This window comes from Elephantulus edwardii, unplaced genomic scaffold (assembly GCF_000299155.1).
Source record: "Elephantulus edwardii isolate Elephantulus edwardi_28Jun2011 unplaced genomic scaffold, EleEdw1.0 scaffold00088, whole genome shotgun sequence".
Classification (NCBI taxonomy): Eukaryota; Metazoa; Chordata; class Mammalia; order Macroscelidea; family Macroscelididae; genus Elephantulus; species Elephantulus edwardii.
This window is the reverse complement of record NW_006399838.1, coordinates 13,035,459-13,046,568: the sequence shown is the minus strand read 5'-3', so window position 1 is coordinate 13,046,568 and position 11,110 is coordinate 13,035,459.

Below are 11,110 nucleotides of genomic sequence, written 5' to 3'. Positions count from 1 at the left end.
CTTACTGGCAAAGGTGATACAGCTTTGTCTTCTACACATTGGGCCTATTGTTAGGAGGGGTTAGTCCTTGAAAAAGGACTTCATACCAGGAAATGTAGAAAGTCAGCAAAAGAGAGGAAGAGCTTCCGTGAGATGGGTTATCACATTTACTACAATTTTGGACTTGAGCATGATGGAGATCATAACAATAGCACCAGATAAGGCTAGGTTGCAATTTGTTGTTTATTGTTGTTGTTGATTCCCTGTGAGTCAAGCACAACTCAAAGCAACCCTATGAACAAAAGGCCTGAAGACCCTCTACAACTGTCGACATTTATCAAAGTTCATAGAGTTTCTGGAGGCAAAATATTTAGGAAGTGGATGCCACTCCTGTTTCCAAACCTGTCATAGTATGTTATTGTGTTGTGTGCCATTGAGTCGCCTGTGATGTATAGCGACACTATGTACAGCAACCCTGAACCCTTCCCTGTCCTGAGCCAGTCTCACTAATTCCGACACACCAACCTCCATTGCCCCAGTTACTCTATCAATCCATCTCACCTGGGCTTTCCCTCGCCTGTGCTGTCTGTCCACCCTTCCAAGCATGATGCCTTTCTCCAAGTACCGATAATATTATTTGTATTGACTTAACAGAACCTAATTGGACTTCTTCCTACTAGTAAAAAACCCAATGAGAGTATATGTATTACAAAGACTCCTGTTATCTACTGTTATTGCTATCTAGTGAGATTTGATCCATTACTGACCCTCCGCTGAATTTCTGAGGCTCTAAATTAAATGGCAAGAGAGTGTTCCTCGTTCTACCACAGAGTTGCCAGTTTTGGAACCAGTAGGAGGGTATTTCTTTGGGGTCATCGGTACAATTTCCTTAGAACTATGCCCCCAAAGCCCTTGTAACCACATTCATTCTTCAAGACTGATTTTTTAAATGTTCTATGGCTATTCTTCTTCAAAATTACTGTCATTGGGTTTTAGACTTTAAGGATTCACACTTTGAAATATACTTTTATTCTTTACATTAATATTTACATATTCCATTGTTGGTAAGTGCCTACTGTGACTCATAGAGACCTTATTAACAGCAGATTGAAATTTTGCCCTGTAAGTGTCCTATTCACTCTCTCTGCCGTGACCACTGTTACGGTCATCCACTACTGTGTCAATCCGTCTCATTGAAGGCCATCCTCTATGTTAGTGACCCTTCCCAGAATAATGTCATTTTCCAAGGGAGAGCCTTCCGACAAAATGCCCAAAATACGTGAGATGATATTTCAGCACTTTGATTTTATTAGAACATCTAAATAGGCCAGAACTGAGTAGTAAGATAAAGAAGAGAAAGGATCTTTCAGAATACAGGCTTTATTTTTCTACAGTGTTAATTTCTGTGTCTTAAATTTATACTTATAGAAGGGACATTGTGTTCTGTCTTTGAATTCATAGCACATGACAAGTTTCCTGGCACATAATAAGCGCTCTATAAAAACCCGATAGTTACTTGAATGTTTTAATGAACATGCAAACCATATAGATTATTTTCATTTCAACTGTTTTGAATGTCCCCTGTGCTTCTAGGCCATCTCATTTCAGAGAGCCCGAGAAAGGGAGACATAAGGGAGGGAGAGTCCGAGTCCTGGAAGCAATCATCTAATCTGATGAGCACTGTAGCACAAAGATTTGCTGATACCTTTCCTCAAGATGTGTTCTGAGTCAATTTTAGTTTTGCTCAATATACTCAGTGAATCGATATATTTGCAAGTTAAACGTGTCTATTTTGTCTAGGAAATGCTATGGTGATCCGGAATATCAAATTCAAGGAAAATTCTCTTGAAAAAGTTCATGAATATGTCATATACTTTCTCAAGAAAGACTCTATTTGTGTGGCATTCATGAACAATACTGATAAAGAGAGACATTGTGTGATCTGGTCTGTGATTATAGGTCTCATGCATTAGTAATTGTAACGGTGCTCAGTATCTGACAGTTCTTGTTGGGAAGAGATCTGGATACATTTTTACCACATCCAACCTTAACAACAGCTGGTAATTTATGATTATTTTGGAAAACAAATTATTAGTAGTATTTAGAGTATTATTTTGATCAGAAGCTAAATTTTTACTTGTATCTTAAAACCTCTCTTTGGGACTGATTCAGTTTTCCAAATTTGCAGACCTGTGCCATATTTTGCTTGGCTCCATAATCAACAATTGTGGGACCAGCAGTCAGGAAATCAAAAGATGAATTGCACTGGGAAAATGTGTAGTTCGGGGCCTCTCCTGAGTTCTAAAAAGATGCGATGTCAGTCTACGTCTGGTACAGGCCATGGTCTCCATGATAAATTGCAATGCATCACAGATCTAGACAGTAACTAAAGGTGGTGTTGTTGTTGTTAAATGACATTGAGTCATAGGCGACTTATAGTGACCCTATGAATAAAAGACCTGAACACTTGCATAACTCTCTTCATTTCTCCAAGTTCTTAGGGTTTCCAGAGGCAAATTAAAGATGATGGAGAATCATTGCCTTTGAGTTGTGGTGCTGAAGAACAGTATTGAACATTCAATGGGCCACTAAGAGAACAAACAGGTCTGTCTGGGAGAGGGTAAAACAAATTTATCCTTGAAGGCTTGGATTTTGAAGCTCCATCTCACATGCTTTTGGCATGTGGCCAGGAAGGGTAGATCTTTGGAGAAGGACATCAGGCTCAGAAGGGTGGAGGGACAGTGCTGGAGATGAATACTCAGATGAGATGGACTGACCCAGTAACTGGGGTAACAGGGATAAGTGTGTTGGAGTCAGTGAGACTGGCTCAGGAGAGGGCAAGCTTCACACCTGTTGTACATAGGGTCCCTATGGGTCTCAGGAGATTTGAGGGTACATGACAAAAACAACGTGCCATCTTGAGCTGGCCAGGAACTCTGGCGGCTTAGCGGTAAGGAGCAGCACTACTAACCCAAAAGCTTCAAGTTCAAATCTACAAGCTGCTCCATGGGAGAAATGGACAGTCATTCCTGTGCAATTTACAGCTTCTGAAAATCCACTGGAGGGTCAAATATGAGTTGATTCCTTCTCAATAGTACATAATAACAACCACAATAATGCCATTTTAAAGTCCACTCTTGTACATACCTGTTTTCTCTGAATAATCCTTAGTAGCACTGCTTTTCAATTTAAGAAACTCAGTGAAAAATTAGATGGCCCATTAGTGATAAGCAAAAGTAGCTATAAGATAAAGGCAATATCACACTTAAGTGATAAAGGGGAAATGTGAACTCAGAGCTTTCAGTAACATGCATTTTGTTGTTGTTGTTATGTGCCATCAAGTCGCTTGCGACTCATAGCGACCCTATGTAAAGAGCTCTAAATACTCTCCTAACCTGTGCCAACCTAGCCATCTCAAACACACTTATTCCCACTGCTCCAGTCACAGAATCGATCCATCTCACTGAAGGTCTTCCTCTCCTTCGCCACCCCTCCAATCTGCCAAACATGATGTCCCTCTCCAAGGACCAGTCCCTCCTTGCAACATGCCCAAAATATGTCAGACGAAGCTTCAGAATCCTTGACTCCAGGGAGCATTCTGGCTTCACTCTCTCCAGTCTACCCCACTCGAATTTCAAAACCATCTCAGGGATAGGTTTGAAGCCTTGAGCACCAATGAGCGTAGACCAAATGAGCTCTGGGAGGATATCAAGAAAATCGTACATGAAGAATGCAAAAGATCATTACAAAGGCTGAAAAAGAAGAAAAGACCAAGATGGATGTCCAACGAGACTCTGAAAATTGCATTAGAGTGCCGAGAAGCTAAAGCTAAAGGAAGAAACCAAGAAATCAAAGAGCTAAACAGAAAATTTCAAAAGGCAGCCCGGGATGACAAAGCAAGATACTCTAATGAAATGTGCAGAGAGCTAGAGTCAGAAAATCAAAAGGGCCGAACTCGCTCAGCGTTTCTTAAGCTGAAGGAGCTGAAAAACAAAACATGCATTTAATGCAATAATAAAACCATGCATGGCTTGCATATATTCAATCCAGGAAAAGAACAATATGCTTCACTATGAAGTCATTCTAGAGACTTAAAAATCTCGTATACTGCATTGCAACAGATGAGGGAGAGAACTGTTTATAAGGGATAGATGATTAGGTATTATTGTCATGACAGGAGTCTGGAATGAAGGCTGCACAGTGAAGTGGACTTGGGGGGAGGGATTGTATAACAATGAAAGAATTTTTCTTTTACTTTACAGAGAAGAATGAACTGGAGGGGAGGGGGTAGGCAGGGAGAAAAGTTCAACGATGAATGAATGAATGAATGAATGGAAATGGAAGGAATGCAAATCCAAAAGCTCTGTAAATTTTCATTAAAATTAATAATAATAATAAAAGAGAACACACACACAAAGAAATCTCAATGGAGTGATTACTTTTCATTATATTTGTTCTCCATGGAGAATGTTTTGCTAGGCTATTTCATCACTTATTAGAATAAAGGTGTCCATAAGAACAACGTGGCATCCTGGGAAATGATTGACTGTGAAGTCTGGACTGAATTGTGATGAGTATAAGCCCTGCCTCTTGTCACTCACACTTCACCTGCCAGTGTCACAGCTATGCTTAGCAACAGAATTCCAGATGGCACAGAGACATCCATTGATTAGTCTTCAGGAGCAATGTCACCTACCAGAAAGGACTATACACAAATGGGCCAAGACAATGCTAAGACGTGTGTGCAAGCTTGAATAAATAAATGCCCCTTAAGTATATTTATAGCTGCATTTAAAAAGCATCTGCTATTTGGAAGATTTTGTGTAAGGACAAGACTGCAAACATAACCATTTAAAAGCTGTATGTTTTACCCGAATCTTTTCTTCAGTGCTTACTTTTCCATCATTTTATACAACAGCTTGAATGAGATACTTCATTCACTGCCCTTTCACAATACATCTTAAGATGCCTTTTTCATCCTAATCAGCTAACATTACACATAAGGCTTAGAGAGAACGGACAGTAAAGCAATACCTGAAGAAATCTGGGATTCACAAATTGTCAGCATGAGTTATCTATCCACAAAGATTGTCTTTTATGAGTAGGTCTGGTTTTTATAGAAGGCATTTATTATCACATTTGGCATCACTTTATGTAGCATGTCTTGGATTGTTTGCACTCAAACCTTGGCTGTAAGCCGTATCTGATGGTCTGGAATGGATGCTAATATTTGAAAAACACATAGATCCAATTGCTCAGCTTAGCTTTGGTAAATAAGTCATATTGATTTTTCAAAACCATATTCCTAGGAAACATTTTAGGTGGCTGGCTCTAACTCATTCTCAAATTTATCTTGAGAGAGAGTAGCAAGATAGGAAAACTTCTCTCCAAGAAATGAGTTTTACTGCTCTTTTCATGGGATGCATAAGTTGCTCATAACTGTTGTTTATAATAAGGAGAGTGCATTTTGTAATGTATAGCTATATGATCATTTTGGACAGAAAATGATTATACATTTCTGCGCTGTTACCAAAATGCATTACATTCGCTTCAAGGATGAGCTTTATTTAGAAGATCCAAGAATATTATTGGAACTAAAAGGTGATATATAGGTCCTGACTCCCATGCTGAGTTGCACGCATCTGCTCTGAAAATAAAATTTTACTTTCTGTTAAATAACCTCCTCGTCTCTTGAAGAATATATCCCTATAAATAGGAGGGATAGAGAAGTGAAAATTACATTTGCTTATTAAATGTAATTTGATCTTTTCTAGCTTTAAGTGGTTTCTTTCTCTTAAACATTCAGTCAATGAAAAGTTAAAACAAAAATTTGTTCTGTTGCGAAGGGTCTCCTTCCGCCAGTGCCAGTTTGACCCTCTTGTTCAAATGAAACTTTCTAACCTCCAAGGAAGAGTGCAATGGATACCTAATCTTCTGGCCCTCACAAATGGTCGCAAACGACAGTCAGTCCTTAACTAATTTCTGCAACTGGGCTTTCAATTCGGCTTGGTTTTTGCCTCATCAGTCTGACTCACTTAATTGCAACTGCATAGATCTCCTCTTAGGTCATAAAGTTAGCCATCTCTGTTGTTTCAACCAGGTCCACCTTGCAGGTCACAGTTTCTCCTGGCATGGTGACATCTCAGAGAATGAAGAATTTAGGCCGGTATTTTTACAAGCCACAGTCAAGTTGTAAGATTCTATGACAACATTCCAAGCTCTCTTTCTGACTATGCAGGCCATGCAGTTTTTTCTAGTCTGTGATTATTATGTACTTCAAGTACAAGTCCTTTTACTTTCAACAGGCTCTTTGACCTATTTTGTGTATATTTCATCCCTTCCCCATCCCCAAGTGGGGGCATAATAAGTTCCTACGCTGTGACTTATTCTCTCAGGCAGCCTTCTATTTCTGTAATTATATCCCTGTCACCGCTTTAGCATTCATTTCCTTTCTAAGTCACTATAAAACTGTCATGATATCATTTATGTACCACATCTTCTGTACACTTTTGTTTGGCAAAAAGCTTTGCTCAGCCCTCTAAATTGTAGCTTGGTATTTCCAAAGAAACGTGTAAGAATCTAGAGCAAAAGACAATAGCAAAAATACTTGACATTTCTCTTTCTGTTGCCTTAAAAAAAGTATCATTTGAAATGGAACAGAATAATAAATTCATTAGTTAACTTATGTGAGACCTCCTTATTTCATCATTATTTCAGCATACATGAGAGCCATGGTACAATTGAGATTATGAAAAATCACTTTCTATTGTTTCAATACTGCAAACATATTACCACAATTTCAAGGGAGCTCTGGTGGCCTAGTGACAAGAAGCTGTGCTGTAATACCAAAGGTACTCAGTTTGAATCCACTGGATTCTTTGCTGGAGAAGGAGGGTCAATTTCCTCCTGTGCCAGTTGGGTCCTATAGTACACAACCAGAAAAAAAAAAAGACGAAGAAGAAGAGGAAATTACATCAATTTTATCTCTTTTCAGTAAAACAGGAAGATTTGATGGCCTACTGAATAGGAAGTGGTGCTGCCGACCAACTTGGATCCACCAACTTCTTTACAAGAGAAACATGAACAGTCTTCCGTGTGATTTACCACCTTTGAGAACCCTTTAGAGGTTCAGCCATGAGGTATAGTTCAATTTGAGGTCAATAAGTTGAATTTTCAGTTCTAGTAGAAAAAAGCAAAAATCACTCTCTTTGGGGAAAAAAAAAGGAGTTCTGGTGGTCTAGTTGTAAGAAGCTGTGAAAAGACAATTTTATTTAAAAGTTCCATTTATCTCAAAAGTTAAAACTGGACATTGTCAGACTTTGGGTTTTCTTTCCTTCGTATCTGAGGTGACACCGGAGGGGGAAGAGGTCAATTTCATTCCCTCCAGATTTGTCTCAGTAAATCTTGCCCCTAACTGTTATTCTCAAATGTTAACACTAGAGGACACTATGTCTTATCTTAGAACAATGGTTAAAGTAATTGTGCATCAGATGACCTGAACAGACAAGACACCAACCCTCTGTTGTCATATTAAGAAGATCCAATATGTGGTCCAAAAAGGTGGAGTTCTTTTGTGTATAGTAGCTTTGTTACCAGAATTGGAAAACCTTTTTCAGTACTTGTACATTGCTGATCACTTGTGACTTGTGAGTAACAGTCTCATCTTATTCAAGAAGGGTATAGGTATCCTTATAGTCTAAGTGATTACAAGATTCAATGTGGCAATTACTCTGGTTTCCCAAGCCACTTCCAAAGTGACAGTGTCCACACTAACAGCTGCACATTTTCTTTCTTTTTAGTCTGGCTGTAGAATCTTGTCTTTTTTCTACAATTTCTCTACAACACAGTATTTAATGCTTGAGCTACTTTGGTAGACATTGGTATTCCACACCTGAAAAGAAATTCAAAACTTTGGAAGTTCAGAGTCCAAGCTTTACAAATTATTTTCTGTGGTCTCATTTTTTCCCCCTCCCTCTTTGTGGACAATCCTATTCGTTCCTTGGTGAGATTTCCCTTTTCCCTTAGAGCCATGACATTGAGTTTAAATGACAAGACTTTGTAATTTTTTTCTCCCAAAGAAATGATCAAGAATCTGTGATCCGGTCATGAATTCCAAAAGTCCTCTGTCTGGAATATTTACAACTGTGTAAAGAAACTGCCGTGGTCTTCTCCTTCTGTATCAATCTAACCTCGTAAGTTCTCCTTTATTATTCAGAAGTCTTGCAAAATGCTCTAGAGACAAATAAAGGAATATGGAGATTTGCATTTTTAAATTTAGTTGAGAAATTTCCTGCTTCGTAAGTGGGATTCATATCCATGGAGTGATTCTTGGGTAACCTGCAAGAGAAACTGAAGCAGAGAATGATGAGAAGTATAACCTACAGAATCCTTTTATCCACACAAATATTTAAGATGCATACTCACAGAGGAACTGATGGCCTTTCATACAGAGGCTGAAGTTCCTTGTAGTTTCATGATGCTGGTATGAATATGTTGCCCAAACTTGTTGTTGTTATGTGCCATCAAGTAACTTGCAGCTCACAGTAACCCTATTTACAACAGCTCACTGAATTCTGCTCTGTCCCGGGCCAGTTTCATTTTCCTTTTTTTCCCTTCTTTTTTTCTCCTTTTTAATTTTTTTAATTTAAATAGCATTCAGTTTATTACAAATATTTAGTATTGGCTTCCCATATTTCCCTCCTTCTGTTTTTATCATAATTATGTTATTATCTAGATGATCATCCTTTATACACAAATGAATAAAACAAATTAAACATAATAGACTCAAAAAAATACTTTCAAAAATCTCCATCTGATCAAAAGGATTCAGGTTGAATAGTCCTTGAAAGTTTGTTTTAATTGTCCTATTGCCACAGTGCTTGTCAAAACCAGTTCTGATTAATCTCCTTTGTCAGTGTTGTCCTTTGCCATTTTCTATCACTCCTCCCTGAGAGAGATTTCACCCTGAGTCATAAGGAAAAGGGGACGGCCAGTTTTCATTTTCTCTGATACATCTACCCCATTTCTCTAGTCACTGGGTCAGTCCATCTCACCTGGGGTCTTTCTTTCTTTTTCTCTCTTGTGCTGTCCCTCCTCCCTTCCAAATATATTGTTCCTTTCCAAGGACTGGTCCCTCCTGGCAACATGCCCAAAGTATGTGAGATGGAGCTTCAAAATCCTTGCCTCCAAGGAGGAGTCTCGTTTCATCCTGCCCACGACAGACCTGTTTGCTCTCTTAGCAGTCCATATTCAATACTCTTCTCCACCATCACAACTCAAAGGCACTGATTCTTCTTCAATCATCTTTAGTCATTGTCCAGTTCTCTGATGTATATAATTGCAAAGACCTTGGAGTAACGAAGAAAGTTATACAAGTGTTCAGGTCTTTGGTTCATAGGATTGTTATGAGTCATCTATGACTCGACAGCACTTAACAACAGGCCTGACAAATTCCTTTGAGCAGGTGTCCACTGCCCAGTTAGAGTTGGGACTGTGTATGACTCAGGAAGCAAAACTATACGTGCAGAAACAGTCAACTTCATTCATCTGTGTAATTCCAGTTAAAGATCACAGAGTAATTAACTTAAAATTGCAAAAATGCAGTATTCATTTAACAATGTTCCTTATTGGAAATACATTCTCTTTCTAGAGGGTACCAGGCTGCTTCTTGAAAGCGAAGATTTTGAGGCTCTGTCTCACATACCTTTCATATGTTGCCAGGAGAGACCAGTCCTTGGAGAAGGATATCATGCTTAGAAGGGTGGAGGGAGAGTATAGGAGTCTAAGACTCCGGATGAGATGGATTGATACAGTAATTGGGGTATTGGGGGAGATGTATCAAATACAGTGAGATTGGCTCAGGGTAGAGCAGGTATGAGAGGTATTCTGCATGATGTCACTGTGAGCCTGAGTTGTGTCAATGGCAAATAACTACGTCACTTTCTCATCACAGTTTGACAACTGTGATAATTCTAAAATACTATTTCTTTGTCAAATAAACCCTGTGCTTTAGTGCTTGTTTCATAATCACTGCACAGTAGAATCAGCAGAGAGAGAGACAGACAGAGAGGATCAGTTGGTCTAGGGGACAGAAAGCCGTGCTCTCAAGCCAAAGGTGGGTGACTCTCCCCCGCGGCCCTCAGGCCTGCCTTTAATTGTTTTTTGGTGAAACATTCTTCTAGGTAATGTAACCCTGGTACATTCACTTGCTGTACAGAGGTAACTCATGGTTGCTGTGAAGCAGAACACTGTGACACTGATGAGTCAAATGAGATAATGGTTACTCATTACCCAGTGTTTGGTGAAGCTCCTGAAATTAAAACAAGTTTGGAAGCAGGAGTGGCATCCATTTCCATAATAGCTTGCCTCTGGAAACCCTATGAACCTGGGGGAAGGATGAAAGTTACACAAATGTCCAGGACTTTCTATGAGTCACCTGTGACTCAATGGCACTTAACAACACCACCAACACCACACAGTATAATAAGTTGATTGTCGTTGCTATGTGCCATCTAGTCACTTGCAACTCAGCCATTTAGGACATTGTGGAGGACAGTTCTATTTGGAAAATATGGAGTCACCATGAGTCAGAATGAATAGCAACTGATGTTTTGATTTGTTGCTATCATTAGATACTGGACTTTAATGTTAGAAACCAATAGTATATGTCACCTTTCCCCCCTATTTTATATTTATAAGTAGAATGATACAAACATTCTATCTAGACAAAATAGAAGATTATTTGAACTATTTATAATTCAACCCACATTGACTGAGTTATGGTAAATTTTTATATTTCTATATGAAAATTCTAAATATTATGAAATATTCATAGCTACAAAATCTGATAATATTAAAACTAGAACTAATATGATAATAATATTACTAATAGTAAGAGATATTTCTCTTACTTTCCTCATATAGTCAATGAATTGGTCTTTTTTAACTAAGAAAATGCAGTAACACTTAACTAGATCAATGAAAAAGGAAAAATCTGTTTTTCTTCTTTTGAGTTTAATTTAAATATATTCAAATTTTTTTAAAAACCCACAACATGCTATTAAATGATCTCATATTTGCTTCTGCTGGTGTTGTGTTTTGTTGTGTGGTTTTTGTTTTGTTTTGTTTTTTT